General features: G+C 39.4%; 1 protein-coding gene across 3 annotated transcripts in view; it reads right to left on the bottom strand.

Annotated features, from left to right (window-relative positions):
• Positions 1-20413, bottom strand: part of cald1a (caldesmon 1a) — a 60737-nt gene that overhangs the window by 31287 nt on the left and 9037 nt on the right. The window lies entirely within an intron of this gene.

Raw genomic sequence — 20413 nt, 5'->3', positions numbered from 1 at the left:
GGCAAAAAAAAAAAAAAAAAAAGCCAGCCTCTTCCGTTCCCCTCTTGCTCACCCTCCCTCTCTTCCTCTCCCTCTCTCTCTTTCTATCCCTCCCTCACTGGGTGCAGACAGTACAGGCCTCCCTTCAACCCTCCCTTTCCTTCTTTTCTCGCACTCTAATTCTCAGTTCACTCCTCCCTTCCCTTCTTTTTCTCTTTCTTTTCTTTTGCTATGGCCTCTGGTTCCCTCGATTCTCCTTCCCTATGCAAACAAAGCATTATATGTTGTCAGTACATTCAAAGATATGAATAGAATAATAATAAAATGTATGTAATCCAATATTGTTTTAAATAGAACTGTAATATGTTTCTTGTATGGCTTTCTGTGTCTATGATTTTTCTATCTCTTTTTGTCTTCTCTCTTGCAATGGTTAATACTAATTTTCTTTTTCTCCCACTGTCCAAATGTTCCTTTCACTTTCTGTCTTTTCTCCCCTTACTCTTTTCTTTCCTTCTATGACCTTCTCCCACATTTCTCCCTCTCTCTATATATTTCTCTATTCTTTTCTTTCTCTCTACCAATATATTTGTTGGTGTCTCCCCCACTCTCTCTCCGTCTCTCTCTTGTTTACAGAGCTGTCTCTGGTTAGACAGGCCTCAGCCTGGAAGTTATGTATGTATGTGGGGTTCCTGTTCAACATTGTGAAGACCTGTCTGGACTGCTCTTTGTTTCAGCAGAATGTGAGTAAGGGAAAGAGAGAGAGAGAGAGAGAGAGAGAGAGAGAGAGAAACTTTCAGTTGCTTCTCCATATCGCTATGAAACTCTGGCTCATCTGCACCAGCATTCACACACCGCAGGAATTCTTGCCTATCTTTGGCCAGACTGGCTGTTTTGCAGCATGACTGCGCTTCAAACTTGGACCTTTACTGTCGCTGCTGCACAAACACTACTTACTCAGACCTATAAAATTGTCACGTTCCATAAACAGTCTAATCAAATCACTCTGTTGATGCAGGCAACAGTCATTAAATCAATACCAGAATATTGCCATGCACTGTTTAACACATTTAGTTAGTCATTTGTTATTCTGTGTCTATGGATGTCAGTGTTATAAATTATTAAATGGGCTGTTAGATGTAGGTTTGTCACACAAAACCATTTGGCTTTATTAGTGATAACATGGGTGCTATCATAACCTTTAATTCAAATGACAAAAAAACACATTTTTTATTAGATTGAAGTGCTTGAGCACTGTAAGTGTATGTAAACATATTTTCTTAAGCTTATTACATTTTTAGCTACATTGTCCTGTATGAATTTATCACTGACTGCGAACTAATGCTGGGCGGTATACTGGTTGGCATCGAAAAACATTTTTTATTTTTGTTATGATATGAATTTTTCATATACAGGCCACACCGGTTTAAAAAGCCTAACCATGACCGGAACGCAGCACAGTGGTAAATTGTTTCACAAGGGAGGTTTTTCAATGCTGCACCGCTAAACACGAATGGAACGGAGCGCAAATATTAATGTAGTTGTTGAGCACGGTGAAAATGGACAGGGGAAGTTCTGAACCAGAAGTTGTACCAGACATTAGAGTAGAAGATGATGACGCATAAGAACTTTTAACGAAAAAAGAGCCGTGTCTGTTGTCTGGAGGTACTTCCGAGTTTAAAATTTCGGATGTGGACCAAATAAACACTTACTGCAAATGTTGTCAATTTAAAGTATAAATAGTTTTTATTATTGCTGGGAGTTGCACATTGTTGTAATCTATGATTACTGTTTTTATTTATTTGTTTAAATATTGTTATTTAATGAAGATATTTGGGACTTCTTTAGTGAAATACAAGCACTGACAAGCAGCACTGGCTACTTAATATCTAAATACCTCTTATGTTTTTAAGATTGAGTGAGAGATTGATAACATTAACAGAGTGTAGCTGATTTACATAAGTTGTGAAAATTAGCCTATAGTTTTGAAGTTGTCTGAAAAATGTGTTAAATAAAATGTTCTATATTTTCACTGCAACTGTCACACCATATGATTCCTTCACTAATTTAGTGCCACCCTTTGAAAACTGATAATGACTGTGGGGCCACACAAACCTGTATTACATGTAATACTAATGTGGACATTTTTTTTGTACAATTTACAATTCTCATGACAGTGGAGGAGGCTGTTCTTAACCACTCTACTGCAGAAATTTTTCTCGCAATTATCACCTCATGCATGGGAGAAAAAAAGTCAAATACATTGAAAATGATATAATTTTGAGAAATACCGTGATTTCGAATTTTGGTCATATCGCAATACCAGCAATACTCCCAACTTTAAAAAATAAAGGTCATTTTAAACAAGAGATTTTTGTTCATTTGTTTCTCCTCACTTGCAATTAAGTTGAATGGGAATAAAATATACTGACAGTAAGTGATTCCTCAAATTAATCTTTTGTCAGTGCCTCCCAACCACAGTCCCGCCCCACGGAGCTCTATATAACCTTATTAAGAAATAACCCAGGACTGTTAGAAAATCATATTTGAAAATATGGACAAAATGTGGAAGCCATCTAGATTCAATAATAAACAAACTAAATAAATGCAAATACTGTGTGAATGCCTTTCCAAAATCCTATATATTGTTAGCTGCTAGGAGTAAATGGTAAGCATTTTCAGTGTAATCTCACAGATAGTCAGAGTCCAACATTTGCCAGATTTTGACCACTTTTAAGAAAAAAATCTTAAACTTAGTATGTGGTGCAAATGTATTGGTCTTGGAGTGTGTTGATGCATGAGAGGGTCTTGGTTTATGTGTCACTGTGTTCTCTGTATGGGGCCATGCTCTCTGTAAGAGGCCCGTCCCATTCCTCTGAGCCCAAACATTCCTTCTTCAGCCTTCAATCACAAGAGAGAGAGAGAGAGAGAGAGGAAAAAGAAAGTAGAAATAGAACTGTTGTGACTCTTCCTTTACTGGACCACCCATACAGGACTAGAGCTAGCATACATAATGCAGGATAATGGAAGGGCCTGGAATTTCCTAGAATTACGTCCCTAAGCAGTGCTCTTGAAGGGTGTTTCATAACGGGGCTCTGGGCACCTCCTACTGCTGGCCATGATGAGCCGACAGCCACCGTTCCTCCAGAGAGCGAGGATTAGAGTGGCCGTAATCACACATTTACCTAGCAAATTACTACCTCTGTCAGGAGCACCCCGTTCAACCAACCCTTAAGCCCTTTACCGCATGACTCACGGCAAGGCTATCATAAAGAATGTTTGCATTTGTCTGTGCTATTCTCTGTTGCAAATTTACACTGCAGTGGTGTGCTGTTAACCTCAGAGAACTGCACTTAACCACTACACCCTAGTTCTATTGCTAAAAATCATAAACGGTGCATCAAGGAGAAAGAAAATGGTGTGTTTGTCAAGAGTGCCTTTGAACAGCAAGGCAGTCCAAGTCTAGACAGGATTAAACTGATGGCTGTTTTAAGCTACACTTATAGTCGGGGCACTTCCTGAGCTGCAGTTTTGTCCAACACATCCAAACAAAGTATGTTCCCATAACAGTAGGCCTGCACAATAGATCATTTACTAATCATTATTGCAGTATTTTTCTGCAATGTTAATATTTCAGCTACAAATCACAATGATGGAGTTCTCCTTCCAGACCTTCACAGATTCAAAACACATTTACAAGAGACTGATAAAAGAAATAATAACATCGGTGTTTCCTTCAACTACCACTGTACACAAATTCCTGAAGAACACATCATATAACTAAAACTTTATGGAATATAATGCCTCTTATTCACCATGTGTAGAGGGACTTGTTTGGTTCACATGTATAATGTATGACTGCAGCCCTAACCCCTCAGAGATGTTAACCTTATTTTCATATTTCTGACTTCGGATCCGTTTTTAATGCATTTTCAAAAAGTAGATAAAATTGTTGCTGTCTGAAGAAAAAAACATGTATCTCTATTTTTTCTGGATTTTTAGTTTACAACATCATTTGAACACAGCAGTTGTCCTTCACATTGTGCAATAATTTCCTGATAAATGAACAAATAGAAATGTTCCAGACTTACTTCGAATAAAACATTTTTACTTCCACTGAAAGTCAGTTACTTAGTTACTATTTTGGAGATATATGTTTTCTGTGGACAGTGACTAAATTTGTATTTGTGTGTGTGTGTGTGTGTGTGTGTGTGTGTGTTATTCAAGCATGTCGGCCTATCACAGTTCCAAATATGGGTATTTTAAGAAATCAATATGCTCATGAAATCTAACAAAAGTAGGAAAATGATTAGAACAATGCACACCCTGATATAACAAAGTCATTATTCACTTCCAATATTTTACATTTTTATTTACAAATGTGCAAGTCACTCTGTAAATAATCAGCAAATATATCACTATACTAGTATTTTGTCCACATCGAGCAGCTCTACCACACTGTTAGGAAAACACATTTATCTCTAGGGCAAGCATCCACAACTATGTAGAGAATGCAGCTTCAGCCATGGTCGCAGCGCAGAGACACAGAGTGTGAGATTTCCCCGCTTCCCTGCAGAACAAAAAGCGGCCTTCGTGCGGGGAACATTTCCTCATACCCATTAGATAATTGGAAACGTTAATGTCAACAAACTCTGTCTGTGCAATTAGCCATTAGCAATTTGTCTGCAGCCTGCTGGGATAGCGAGCAAGGCAGAAGTAGTCTCCACAGACACAGCCAAGTCTGATGTGATCCACAACCCCTACCGCCAAACAGATTAAATAACTAAATGTTTGGATATACCACCCACTGCTTTCTGGAGCACGGACATTCTGGACTACTCGAGGAAGGCTAAATTTACTCCCCCTCCTCAAAAAGAAACCGCACTGCCAACACAAACCACTGCCCCTATTTGCATGTCTGTCAATAAAGGTCCATTAACACCAAGTGGCTTTACTATCAAAGTCGTGGCTAATGCTCTCTCGCAGAAGCTGCAGGATGTCTGGCATCAAGCGCATGGTTTATCTCTCGCCAAGGAGTTCATGAATGTCCATGAAACAGGGGGGTGTCGTATTTAAAAGCATTTTGCTCTAATGTGAATTTCATGGCCCTGTTACTGTGTCTTATTGAAAATTACTCAGTCTAAATGAAATGTTCACGAAAGCAGACATAAAAGAAAGTCATACATGCTACTGGGTTTATTTGACATTTAAACATTTTCACACTACCTGTCACCTCATCACAAGTGTACGATATTGTCCAGGTCAGCTGTCTACATATTTTTAGAGCTGATGCTTGTTGTGTTTGTTTTTGTTCAAAAAATCCTCATCTGCTTGAAAATCACAATCTTGAATTTGTGTAGAGTGGAGCACTGCCTTTATTGTTAGCCTAAATGTAGCCAAAAATATTATATTGGAATCTCCAAAATAAATACATACCCAATTAACAAATATCCAAATATTTGAGACCAGCCCTAATACAAATGCTAAAATCTTAAGTGAAAATTCTAAACTATTTGATAATAGTCTAATTTATCTGTAGCATTGGGTTCTGAATAAGCCAATGAGCAGAGGCTGAAGTAAGTGTCCACTGGGTTCAAATACAAGGGTGTTTTCAGTCAAGATGTTCTATTACTAAGTACAGGAAATACCTCAAAACTACTGTTTGTGTTGATGGGCCATATATCACAGATGCAACAGATATTACAACTTCATTTAGGAGTATTTGATAAATATTTAGTCTACACTGCACCATTATATAGTTATGAATGTGTGATAATGGATGGGAGCAGGGGCGGTTTGTTCCCTAGGGTGATGAGGCGACGCAATACCAAAAGTGAGAGAGGAAATTTTTATTTTTTCATTCTACTATGGTAAAAACCCATGGCTCTGTATTGACCAAGCTCTGCCAGACTGTTTGTCCCACCTCCTATTACAGTCCAATCAGTGTCAGGTCAGCGTTTTGTTCCGTACAGTGCTGCCTCTTTTTGGGCAATTTCATGATGGTGGAAAATTGCTCCAGACTCCTCTCATAAACTCTCATGTTAAGGCTATTTTTTGGAGCAGCAGAGCCTTCAGTACATTCTCAGTGGGTTCCAGAAAGGCCTCGCTCCTTTCATCCTATACATGCAATGTGGCAGTTGTCTAGAAATTTGTCCAGTGAACAAGTCACCTTAGCAGTTATCGCAACAATTGTCCCCCTGAGAGATTTGTCACAAACCCCCACTGCATGGGAGGTATAGCAAAATACATCTCGATACTCGACATGCATCCAAGTGTTATGTTTCTGAGTTTTGTGTAGTTGGTACTTCAGTACAGAAGGATTTCCTTTTTCATGTGGACCAGCTCTTGAAGTGACTGGAATTGGATTTAATCACCATGTGCATCAGAGTGAACAGATCAGGGTCTGTAGAGTGGTGTTTAATCACATTATGTTCGCAGGCAAAACTTTGCTAGCCATTTTGGGTTTTCCACACTTCTTAGCCAATAAAAACAAAGGAGATGTTTCTGTCCTACTATGAGGCAATACAGGAGTTTTACGAGGGACAAATATATGAGGTTTCTGAAGGAGGACTTAATGAGAGACAATATATTTTTTATGATAAATAAATATTCAAATTGTGTAATCTGTGTTCTGGGACATGTTCTGTACCTGAGCAAATACTCTAGTTTCTTACGGACTGCATGAGCAGGTGTGCTGCCTGCCAGGTGCGGAGAGCATCCCAACAATGTGCAGTGTCAGCGACTTAACAAGGTCTCATACATAGACATCTTACGTTGAATTTCCACTAGCAGCTATGCCAGCTATGCATTCTCTGGCTTTTCTCTGAATTTCAATCTCTCATCTTCTCCCATCTCTCAATAAGGCTGTCAGTCAAAGCTTTCATTAACCCTTAACAGGTGAAAAAGTTTCCTTTCTCCACTTCCACCAAGCAACACGCACATCCATCATGCACAAGCTCTGGAGGTGGTTACAGTAGCCTTTGCAGCTGCCCACGGTGCGAGTAGTGTATCAGTGTTCATGAATCAAGCCAATGCTGACACAGGGCCATATGGGGATGAGGAGCCAAGCCCTGAGGGAAGGAAGCGGAGGCTCGGCCTCACCTGCAGAGCAAGTCAGAGAGCACCGCAGCCTGTCAATCACCAGCAGAGCGAAGAGCATCTCAGACACGAGCTTTGCCCCCCCGAGTGCTATTCGCCCAATGAATGGCAATGAAATAAAGAGATCAAAGACTTGACGCTGGGAGTGGGGCTCCCTCAGGGCCGAGCCTGAGCCAAGCCAGTGAAATCCACTCTGCCGCACAGTCTAGTGCAGCCACCAGGTCAAAGAACCTCACAGTGTACATCACAGCCTGCTTTGGAGCAGAGACTTAGCCAGGCCCGAATATAGCCTGAGAATGTTCTCTTCCCATGTCTGACCCAGCCCACAGTACCAAATTTAGAACCAACCCCCAACTCTAGCCTGACAAAACTGTTCTGGAACCCAACATAAACTCACAGTTTTTCTCATATTTATTCTTGCACATGCTTTGGACTCAGTGCTGACAAATCCAAAAGTAACAGAATGAAAAACGTAGGTTGAAACCAAAATTTTATAAAATGACAATACATAAAATAAACTTACTAATGTTCTAACAGTAAAGCTACAGAACATAACATGACATCATATGTACTCTGTGACAGAGAACATCTGGATTTCCAATGAAAACCATTATTATTTCAGTAATAATTTACACTTTGCTGCGACAACTTGCTTTCACCATCATTTTAAAAGTTGTGGCTTCAGCTTTTTGGGTTTTGTTTTTTAAATCACTATTTGTCATCTTCATAAAATAATTACTAACATCTGGCCGGTATGGTGGCACTACAGGCACTGAAACTTCCACACAGCTCAAGGATCTTAAGGTCCTAGAAATGATCCTCACCTTAGGTCATTGTCCGTGAGGAGTTTGGTGTGTTCTAACCTGTGTTTGGGTGGGTTTCCTGACTGTGTGAATATGTAATACCTTGTGATGCACCGGCCCCTTGTTCTGGGTGACTTCCTGTCTAGCCTCAATGACTTTGCTCCGGACCCACCGTGGCCTTGATCAGTATGTAGCAGTTACAGATTAATGAATGAATGACTATAGTAACATCTACTTTCGACAAAAATATTTAGTGCTGGAAAGTGATGGTGCATCCCTAACGCTTTTAAGGGCTTAAGACTTTACTCTTAGAACAACACAACTTCCACTATTCAGTTACTGAATATTAGGTTTTAAGATAATTATTAAAAATAATATGGTCTACTAGACTAGTTTTCAATTTGTTAAAATAAAAATTGAAGGCAGAATAAATAACTTAATAGGGAGACAAGCTGAAGCAGAAACACACACAGACCAAAGGTATGAAACTGGACTATGTCCAATGAAACTGGAACCCATCCCAAGTCTGACAAATATCTGCAAAATGATGTCAGGCAAATATTTCAAGCTGTACTTCAGAGCATTGTCCCTGCTTATGTCTTATCCTGATAGGCCCCATTCACATTACAGGGACTGCACTGGCATCAATCCAGTTCTTATCCTAAACGAGACACTGATTACATTTTTTTTCCAAGCTACGTGAACACAATGACCTGACCTTTTCATATCAAGTCACTTTCGTATGTGGATCTAGATCAGACATAAAACCTTTTGACAGTAATACGAGTGGTCAAGTTCTTCCAGGGCAGCAATCGATACAAAAACATGAGTCATTTTCAATCATGTGAACACTGGGAACAGGCAGAAAGATTTGAGCAAAAAATCGGAATCAAGGCGTAAGGTTTACAACGTGCATATATCCATATGGACATAAGTGAGATGCTTTGTAAGTCATTTAGCACTCCGCTGAGGCTGAACTCAGAACAGCTGCCTTGCCGTATTTTATTTATTTTTTATTTTTTATCAGCTTGGATGAAAGATTTAAGAGGGGCAGTTACGCAGATTTCAGGCCAGTGGCGTCTCAGCAGTGGCAGTGGCTGAGCTCCAGAGCAAAAGCCTGGTCCATGCGCAGTAAAACTACACAGCGTGTGACAGGCCTACAGCCATCATTATCTCCCAGCTGTGTTTATATGCAGGACCTAATGAGACCTGCTGAGTCTCAAAGGCTTATTTGAGCCGCAGAGACATAAAAAAGTGGAGACGCTCTGCATCCACCAACACCAATGCACATTACAGCTGCTTGACTGTTTGCTGGTTAGATGGCACTAGAGTCCTTATAGTCATTATGGTAACACCCCCAGACACACTGTTTTAATCATTCCAAACCAGACTCTAGCCTACTTCCTTGAGAAGATACCTCAAACTGATAGGCAGTTAATTTTTGAGTGAGCACTGAAATCACTGCGAAACAAATATTTAGTTGTTCAAGCAAACACAAATGAATAAGCTAAATCTTCACAGGAAGTATATTTTCACATAATTAAATGACAGAATATCACAGGATTTCAGAATCTACAAATTGATAATTGATAGGATTTGCTTTTTCTTGGCTCTTTACTAACATGGAAATAGACTAAATAAGTGCAAGAGATTCATGTGATATTTTATTAAATTTCTTAAAAATTGCAAGCTTTGTCATCCATATTTCAGCAAAGTCTTGTCACATTTCAGATAATGTCGCTGATGGCTCCCCTTTATCAGGTCACCATCAAGCCTGTTGATAACATAGGGAGGGCTCCACCATCTGCTAGTCAGGAAGGAGATTTCTTTTGGGTGGTGGTCGTTGGGCTGGTGACTCCACATAAGAAGTGGCACACGTTACTCCCTCTGAAGATGCATCAGCACTTTTACAGCCCTGCGCCATCTGAGCAAAGCAAGCGAGTGAGTGAGAGAGCAAAAAAGAGAGAGAGAGAGAGAGAGAGAGAGAGAGAGAGAGAGAGAGAAACAGAGCATGATGTACAGCCATAAATCCTGTGGAGTTCTTGGCATGCAGAATGATGACTGCTTTCCACTGGTGTCACTGAGCAAATTGGCTCCACAAAGCAGCAACACTGGAGAGGAGAGATGTGCAGAGCAGAATAAAAAAAGAAGAGAAAAGTCATGGAGCAAAAAGCAGAAAAGAATTAATGAAGATAAGTGAAGGAACTGCTAAATATCATTGCTTTGTTTTCCTAACCACTAAATCTGACTGGCCACTCTACTAATTTACATTAGTTTATTTGATTGCGAAACTTCGTTAACTGAAATGTGAAACACTTATGAAAGAAGAAATCTGCACAATAGATAACTTTCGGATAGCAACGTATGATCAATCAGTCACCTTTCCTGAGACCTAAAATGACTCCAGCTGTCCAGCTTTACTTTCCAAGTATATCCACATGGAAACAAATCTCTATTTCACCATGACAGGTCTTCCGGCTCGCTGAGTGTTTTGTTATGTTATAATTGCACAATCTCTGGACAAGCACTTTTGCTTGAAATGAAAACATATAGATGCTAACGCCATCATTCATTGATGCTATTAAACTGTCTTAGGATGAGCATATCTCTCAACACAATGCTAAATCAATAGCATTAATCCGTTCACTGCCCTAATCGAAAACAGAGGTTTAATGAATGGAGGAAATTCAAAGTCGTAGCCATTGAGTTTCCATTCGAGAGGGAAAATTGAGACTCCCACATTCCCAGACAATGGATCACATTCCTCGCCACACAGGCTCGTCCAGTGAATCACTTTCGGACTCTTACCTGCTTACACATCAAATAAGACTCAGATGTTTCAACAGGCCAAATGTCCTGCAACAAAGTGGACACTGTAATAAGTAAGGAAACAGTGACTTTGCAGACCTCTGACATTCCAGAATATACACTGAACTTCAAGATGTAAAGAAGAGTAATAGCTGTAAGTTTCAATATAATTCCTTAGTAAGATTTAGGGCTGCACAAACGATCATACTTCAGCTCTTATCACAATACTGCCGTTATAATGCTGATAATGCTTCAGGCTTTAATAATTCACTATGTATTAATTCATAAAATAATGTTTGCTGTTGTGCTACACTCTTAAAAATAAAAGTGCTACAAAAGGTTCTTTGAGCGTTGCCATAGAACAACCACGTTTGCCTGGGTAATGTGGTTCTTCTATGGCATCACTCAATGAACCTTTTGTAACACATTTATTTTTAATAGTGTATGAATATCGCTGGCTATAATTTTGATACTTTTAGTATTGTTGCCAATACCAATTTTGTGATTTTAGTATCAATTCCTAAATAATGTATTTGATTGTTTTTTTTCAATAGCAAATTGACAGTGGGTGTGGGTTTGATGTGCTAAAAATTGAAGCAACTCCTCACTGACTTTGTATAAAAAATAAAGACATTGAAAGCCATATATCTAGTAATGTAATTAACAGTGATTATAAATAAAACAAGTTTTTGTGATAACTAACATCTGTACAAAATAACCGCTGTCAGTTTAAACAACTGGGATCAGATCAAATTACTAAGTGTGATTGGTCTAAAAATGATAAAATTCAGAACAATATTTACTATAACAACAAAATATACTGCAAAGCATAAAGCCCCCAGTAGCAGCAGTACACTCATAGGCTAGTTCTTTATTCATATTATCCAGCCCTAGTAAGATCTGAGGGCTGCTAATCTGGGAACCAGCACTCTAACACATCTTATTCTGAAAATCTAAGCATCTGATCTAAGCAACTGAATCTGTCACACAACAGAAAAAAAAATGATCTGAAATGACATAATTCCCTGAAGTAGCATATCGGTGAAAAAGTCACTTTTTGTGTGTCTCATATTTCCCTTCTACGTGACAAAAATAGATAAATAAGGCAGGATCTGTGAATTCCTACTGTTAATGTAAGTGCTCAGAATGCAATGAGCCTTACACTATGTGCTTTAAAAAAATAGCTTATTCTAAATGGTCCTCTCATGCGCTTCCAGAGATTGCACCTCTATCAGCCAGTACTGGCATGCAAGATCCTCAGAAAAAAAAAAAAAGAATGAGGAGAAAAAAAAAATGATGCGAGTACGGCATCAAACGTCTGCTGCCTATTGGCGTCGCTCCACATGTCCAAATATGGTAAGAAAAAAGCTCCCTTTCCCGTAAGTTCAGAAAAAAAGAGAGGGTTTATAGCATGCTGTGCAGAAAGATAGAGCCCTCACACTCAAACACTGACCACAGCAAGGGGGAGAGGGAAAGCTCGATCTGCAGCCCAATGGGCAAACGACAGCACTGTCACAGCACAATCTGTCCTAGTTGTGTAAAACTGACCAAAAATCCTTCAGCTCTTTAGCAGATAGAATATGCTCTCCACACTCAGAAATATGAGATCTAGAGGAAAAACAGAAAAAGCCACTTTCCTCCCCTCTCTACATTTTTGTTCAAGATTGAGTGGTTTTAGCTTTCAGCTACTTCTGTCCATTATGTAACTGAAAAACTCTCAAGGAAAAGAGACACTTGTCCAAATATTCAACCTGTCAAGCAGCGTGGCCTCGAGGGGTAACTAACAACTGCGCAACCTTGCAAGCACCATCTACAAGTTTCTGATCAATTGCTCCACTCAGCATGCTTTCTGGTGACATATGAGGCGAGAAGCACTGAAGCAGTAGGCTAATCATGACACAAAAACACATGTACTCACCTTTCCTGATATATTCTCTCTCATTTTAGCATTTACTGACATCTACACAAAGGAACCTAGTGCACAATGTCAGAATTGAGGTGCTGTGGTCCTGTGATCAGCAAATTCTCTATACAAGATGAATAATTCATTCATTCATTGTCTGTAACCTCTTATCCAGTTTGGGGTTGGGGTGGGTCCAGAACCTACCCGAAATCACTAGGGTGCAAGGCGGGATTACACCCTGCAGGGAGCGCCAATCCTTCGCACGGCGACACACACTCACATACTCTACAAGATGAATCATAGCCTTAAATTACAGTCACACAGCTCCAGGGGCCTGGAGGTTGTGGGTTCGATTCCCCCTCCGGGTGACTGTCTGTGAGGAGTTGGTGTGTTCTCCCCGTGTCCGCGTGGGTTTCCTTCGGGTGCTCCGGTTTCCTCCCACAGTCCAAAAACACACGTTGGTAGGTGGATTGGCGACTCGAAAGTGTCCGTAGGTGTGAGTGAATGTGTGTGTGTCTGTGTTGCCCTGTGAAGGACTGGCGTCCCCTCCAGGGTGTATTCCCGCCTTGCGCCCAATGATTCCAGCTAGGCTCTGGACCCCCCGCGACCCTAAATTGGATAAGCGGTTACAGATAATAATGGATGAAGTTAGACTAAATAATATGTAGAAAACTTTTACACTTTTATGACTATAAAACTTTTATTGCCAGGATAGGAATATACAAAAAGTGTTAATGAGAATAATGTATGCTAACCAGAATAATTATAACTTTAGCTATATTTGAGCAATAGGCAAGATGCATCTAAAAAATATTCAATTTAGACTCAGGACCTTTCTCCCAGTGTTCTCCCAGTCAGTATTCAGGACATCATTTAGGAGATGTAAATGTGGGGGAATAAAATTTAAAAGGGGACATATTATGAAAAACTCACTTTTTGCTTGCTTTTAAATTTCCACTTGGGTTTCTACTGCTCCTATAAACACTCACAAGCGTGAAAAAAAAACATCCATCTGTTTTCTGTGAGTCAGTTGATAGATTTTTGTGTCAGGAATCATATGCTCCTACGAGCCGTTTGGATCGCTCCCTTATTGTAATGTCACACTAGGGAAATGTGCATAGAACCACCCTGGCATTCGAGAAGACGTTAGAGCCAGACCTTCCTATACGCTCACTATGCATGTTGCATAGGGCCCCACAAATTAATAAAGGCCTCCTCATTTCAAGTTAGGAAGAGTTTGTGTATAATCAGAAGATGAAGAGAAACTATCCTTCAGGAAATGAAAAGAGGAAACAAAGACTCCATGAGACTGAGCTGCAGAAACGGCAGTGAGGTAAACCTGTGACTGTTCTTCTCAAGGTTGAATTGTTAATAAATAATAGTCTACGTATATAGCAGTGAGAATAAATTTAGAGGTGGCGTGTACTGTGCAGCTTCTCTCCACGACTTTAAAAGCCTCGCAGTGCTACAGTGTCATGAACCAAACTTTGAAGCTGAACATATACTGATGTTTTTATACTGTCTAGTTATTTCCAAGTGCTAAGTTGAGTTCTTGAAAATTTCGGTTCTGCCTTAAATGCTGCCGCCATATCACACTAACACTGGCATATTTGAAGTTTTCTTTAAACACCTTAAACAGTGAAGCAGTTACAGGCACATGGACAAACCTACTGCACATTTTAAGTTGACACAAAGCTGCAGGGGCACCTTTAAAAAATTGTCACATTTTGGCTGAGTTTTTACGGCATATGAAAGCAGAAAGAAAGACCATAGCTACATGATAATTCTAGCTCATTATCTTGATGACATGTGGAATCATATGAATGAGATTTTAAATATTAATAATTTCAGCTTGAAATTTTAACTGTACGTAAACATTCATTCATTCATTATCTGTAACCCTTATCCAGTTCAGGGTCACGGTGGGTCCAGAGCCTACCTGGAATCATTGGGCGCAAGGCGGGAATACACCCTGGAGGGGACGCCAGTCCTTCACAGGGCAACACAGACACACACATTCACTCACACACTCACACCTACGGAAACTTTTTGAGTCACCAATCCACCTACCAACGTGTGTTTTTGGACTGTGGGAGGAAATTTAAAGTTCATTGAAGGTTAAGTAAGTTGTTTTTATTTCAATCCAAAGGCAATGCATGCAAACACAGATACACCACAGGTGCTGCTGTAGGCAGGAGGTCAGGTGTACAGCTGCAGTGCTAAGCAAAGAAAAGAAAAATGCAGAGAAAGCTTCTAACAAAAAGACACTGGATTACCAGAGGGTAGGGCTGGGGAATTAATTGAAAATTAATTAAAATTCAGAACTTCTAATTGACATAATCTTATATATCGATTATATATATGATTTTTATTCGGTTATGTCCCCACTGTGTGTTAATGTACTGTCCCTTTAAAACCATGCTACCAAGCTGTAGCCTATCTGCCTCATGGAAGCAACCTAAACACTAAGGCTGAACGAGCGACTTGAGAAACAAGAGAGGAACAAGCTCCCAGCTTTAACAATGGAGCATATTACAGTAAAAGCCTCATCACTGAAATATGAGGGTCAAAAATACAAAGACAAAATAATCGTTCATTAATCGTTATCATGGTAAAATGTACAATTAATCGTGATATTGATTTGTGCTCATATCGCCCAGCACTACCAGAGGGCTAACTAAAGGGAACACAGACATAGCTGTTAGGTGTTTTCTTACAATTGTTACAAAAAACAATTGTACAAAAAACATCTACTCCAGGTTTAACCAAATAATAGTCAACATATTAATCAATTATAGAAACAAAAGTCATACAGTTTCAGAAACCTAGCAGTACTCTAGGACTTTTATGTGATGACATGCGTCTTAAAGACTAGCATCTGAACAGAGTCTCATTCAGGTCAGACGGAGTAAGCTCAGCAGTTGCTCATTTAGTCGCTCAATTTCCCTCTCTCATAATTAACATTAGCCAGAAGCACACACCGTATTTGACATGTCCAGCTGGAACACTTAATGGCACATAAAAATGTATTCAACATCAACCTGAAAAGATCCTGATGCCTTGTAAAATCTGCCTGTCGAATAGGCATACCTCTGACTGGCATCTTTTAGCTACACTATACATACATGGTCTCCAAGCAGCAATAATGGAGTGGAGAAAGATGGAACTAAAATCAGCAGAGTGATTTAAGATTCTGCTCAGGATCACAGCAGGGTGCGCTTTTCCCGTTATGCCTTACATGGCAACACACGAGTCAGAAACATGCATGCCACATCGTGGTGTATATGGGCAGAACATGTGTGGAACATGTGCTCCGAAGCCCTAGCCCAAGGCACACGCTTCTATCACATCTTACGTTTTACGCCTCACAAAAACCCTGAGCTGTGAGAAAACATTTGCTCCCCGAAGAGAATTAATGCCATAGTTCTTGGGTGACACCTCCCCTCCCCCTTCCCTCCCAGCATGGGTATTAATCATAATCAGCATATCTATTTAACGGAGTGGAGCTGTGTAAATCAGACAATGGAATGTGTTTTTTGTTAAAGCATGTGAGATGATTTCAAGAGTATTACGTGACAAGAGATCTTTAAGAAGAGGGGGAGCACATTCCCCAGGAGAGACAGGCAAGAGGAGATTAGGCCTCAGGCTTGATGACCTCAGTGCGTGGACTTTGTAAAGGGTGGAGAGGAATGGACCAAAGCTTGGCGACCGAATTTTAGAACTCTTCAGAGAACAAGCCGTGTCATTATTGTCAAAGCAAACACAAAGACCACAGTCAGTAAGAAATGAGGGGCATGTATCTAGCTTCCATTAGAACATTTTTCATGGCCAAGTCCCATTGATAACTTGAGGATAATTCATTCAGTTTGCATTTTAGTCAGTGTAATTGATACAAAAAGATTACTGGTTGATGTTGCTGCACCCTTAAACATTATATTTTGTATTATTATTTATTATACCTTAATAACCAGCTCCTGGCTTTCATTCACACTTGCATTTTTAAAGGAACACTAGGTAAGATTTAGTATTATAAACTCCTGGGCGTCCCCTACTGTTGCAGAGTGCAATCCACTGTCCTAAAATCAAGGGCGAGAGGGTATCCTACATTCAAAAGTTACATAGTTCAGTTTCTGCAGTGGTGATCCCAGAGTAGCAATGACAGTCTCTATTCACTTCTTTGCAGGTCTGTGGAGTGTCACAATGATTCTGAAGTAATTATAAGGTAAAAATTCGACCTAGTGTTCATATAACAATGCTTATACCGCTAATGAAAATTAAAAAGATGCTAGCTCTAAAGCTTTGCGTCTTGTTTAAGGGAGACCACCACGTGTTTTTTATTGATTGACAGTGGGAAAAGTGTATACAGGAATGCAGAAAATGTACAGAGCTTCAGTCAGGGATGAGCTGGAACAACGCAAACGTATACGGCTAATGACAGCACTAGGGAGTGTGACCAGAAAGAGGCTTTTAAGAGCCCCATCCTCCTACGAGCCCACTTCCTACCATTATTTCTTCCACTTCCAGCATGAAGTGGACAAAGCACAGCTATGGAGGACCACAAAAGAAGCACTCCAGTTTTCTGTCCTCTAGTCTAAAACAAACACCGCTAACATGCCTCACATTAATCATGTCTCCGAGGCATGTACACAATGTAGGTAGACCCTCACAAGTTCAGGAATGCTTGCGTGAAACCTCTGCAAGAAATGTGTGTGTGCAGCCGCAGAGGATATGCAGCACTGCTGTGTTGTGTGGCCCTTCAGACCACACATTCCTGTGTGAGTGGAGAACCCTTTCTCGTGCCTCTCTCTGCAGTCCTCCCGGTACGCTACCATAGCCCTGCTTTTTGCACATATTCATGCTGACATTATTATTAGCAAGGCGGAAGGCCGGTGTTTATGAGCACTGTTCACAGTGCGACCCCCCTCTGACACACAAAGGGAACTGCTGTCATGCCATAAATCCATTTTAAGTGTGTTTATCACAAGCAAATGTACATAATACAGTTTCGATAACTGGTGAGAAATCATCACAGAGGTTTTAGATTAGCATCTGACTGATATTCAGCATGTTGAATTGTATGTCATTGTTCTGAACCTCAGGCTATGAACACATCGCCTTCTTCAAGCAGTGATTAAACTTCAGAAAAGATAAACTACAAAGTGATTCTGATGTTTATTTTCACAGGGAAACTGTTGAGTGATCTGTTATCAGCCACCTATTACGTCTAAATGGAATAAACTCTCTTACCAAACACAGTTCCAGTTTTAAGATCTGTTTGGCTGACTGTTTGAAGCTGCTGTATAATCCTCCATGTAAATACATTCATATATATGTGTGTGTGTGTGTGTGTGTGTGTGTGTGTTTGTATTACACTACGTATATTGCTGTCTGTGTCTGTTGGGTTGGTTGTTGACTATAGCATAATGGTAATGAGTAGTGATGCCCCGATCAAGTATGTTTGCCCCACTCCCAATCCGAGTATTTTAATATTAAGTATCTCGATTTGATACTTATTGTACTGTTACACAGTGCACACTTCAAGCATATTACAGTTATTAAAATCAGCCCATTGTATCTGCTTGAGACTGAATTTCTTGCATTAAGAAAAAAATAGCCTGCACCCAAGATGCTGCTTAATTTTTATTTTATATCATAACAACGTAAACCAAAGATGTCTTCACAAACAGCTAAATATTAATTGCACTTAGTGCAGCATTGTCGCAGTAAAAATAGAACATTCCACAATGAGTAATATAATTTCAATACCACGTTTAAGCACCCGAGTAGCTTAATATTCACAGTCACAACAAATAAAAACCGAATCACTGCTGCTGCTTCAGACTTTTATAAAAACTCTGCAGAGGACTTTTAATGTGAAATGGCGGCCAGCTAGAGGAAATGGAGGAGCTCCATAAAGCAGATATAGATCTGTAAAATAATGCCATGATTGGCCCCGATACGATCCTTGAGATTAGATCAGGACATCCCTGTTAATTAGCCATATGTATATTATTTGCCTTTTTGTTGTGCTATAATAACTAATAAACATAACTAGAGCGGCCAGAAAAATGTATGTAATACTTCAGGACAATCAGTTTTTGATCAGAACTGACCTGAACAAAAATACATCTAAATTTAAATAATTAAATATTCAATAAAAGTAATAATAATAATGATACATTTTATTAATAGAGCACTTTTTATGTACAAACATCTCTTACAATTGAGGAATAATATTAAGACATAAAAGCATATAGATATGAATTAGAATCAATGTATTACTTAAACCTGCACATTACATCAGGAACATTACAATAAGGTAAATTCAGTGGCCAACATATATTAAGAACAGTGTCTGCATGTGTTATCAGCTCCATTATAGCAGCCACTAAAATAAACATGTACAGAACACAGAACATTGTGTCCTTTTTTTTTTTTTGAGAGGAACTAGATTTTTCCATTTAGCTACTGCCTTTATTATTTTTCTGGATGGTGAATGATCTATAGTTCTCTTGTGTTTGAGATATGTTAATTTCAACAGCACTAATCATTAGTAATGGTCAATAAATGGTAAATATTTAAAGGTCTTAATGCCTTAAATATCCCTGGATGAAACTGAATTATTTAAAAGGGGACAGACAGAAGGGGAAAAAAATGACATTCCTAGTGCATCTGCACATTAATTTGCAGATCTGGAGTCCCAACCAACCCACGCTCTTTGAAATAAAACAACACTTCTTTGTGATATGCTTGCAAATACGGACTAAAACAAGTCATTCTGATTTTGTGATGTGTCTTATGTAGAAGGGACTTCTGAATAGTACCCCCTCCTCATGTGAGTCTGCCCTGGAGTTTATGTGAGAGTGTTACCTGGAGCAAAGAAAATAACACAAGTGCAGAGAAATAAGTGTATTTATTATATAAAGCTCAAACAAAAACAGGGAAACACAAAAAAATCTAAAGTTTTGCTCCATGCCCCTCACTGCTGGGCGGCTCAGGTTTGGTTTAAACAGAGGCTCATTCTCAACAGCGGCTGACACTGGTCCTTCTGAACTGTGCTGTTTAGTAAGGTAAGGTAAGAAAAGTGCTGTGTTTTTTGGTCCTTTTGATATTTTGACTAAAGCATGTCCTTGATATTTCAATAAGACCCCAGGAGCTGTGTTAACTGGAAAAAGGGAAATAATTATAGCCTTTTTGTGGAAGAAAGCATATCATTTGTGCTGTGTCTCTTAGCTTTTGGCTTTTCACATTCCTTATTTGTTACATACTGATATACGAAATAGTCCGGATGTTTTATATCAGGGAATTCCTATCCGTTGACAGTGACTGACAGGTAACAAGGTTACTCAATAAACCTTGTTGTCCTTCTTGGAATTGAGCTGTGACTGCCTGCGGTTCCTTAAAAAAATTGTGTCCTTCTCTCCATCTCCCTCCCTCTCACACACACACACACACACACACTCTTATTACTCACAGAATGTGGATCCTATGACAGATTCATTATTGGCCTAATGCTATTCACTTGAACAGTTTTTCTATGCAATTCTTTAAATCTAGTCATTCCACGTTCATTCAAGCAATACAATCTCATATGACAAACATAAGAGCCTAATATCATATAAGGGCCTAAAATTGTGTAATCTTTACATTTACTATAATAACATAATCCTTCAACAGGCATGACATTGTAAATTAATTCAATATTACTCCAGTTTCAGACTGCTGAGTGTGTGCATTTCTCTAGTTATAGCTAATGGCAAAACTGGAACAGAAAAAAGTATTAAACCCACTGCCAGGGGAGCACCATGAAAACCATACTGCTTTC

Source organism: Hoplias malabaricus, chromosome 4 (genome assembly GCF_029633855.1).
Source record: "Hoplias malabaricus isolate fHopMal1 chromosome 4, fHopMal1.hap1, whole genome shotgun sequence".
Classification (NCBI taxonomy): domain Eukaryota; kingdom Metazoa; phylum Chordata; class Actinopteri; order Characiformes; family Erythrinidae; genus Hoplias; species Hoplias malabaricus.
Note: the sequence above shows the minus strand (reverse complement) of the source record. Positions and strands in the feature narration are given on the sequence as shown.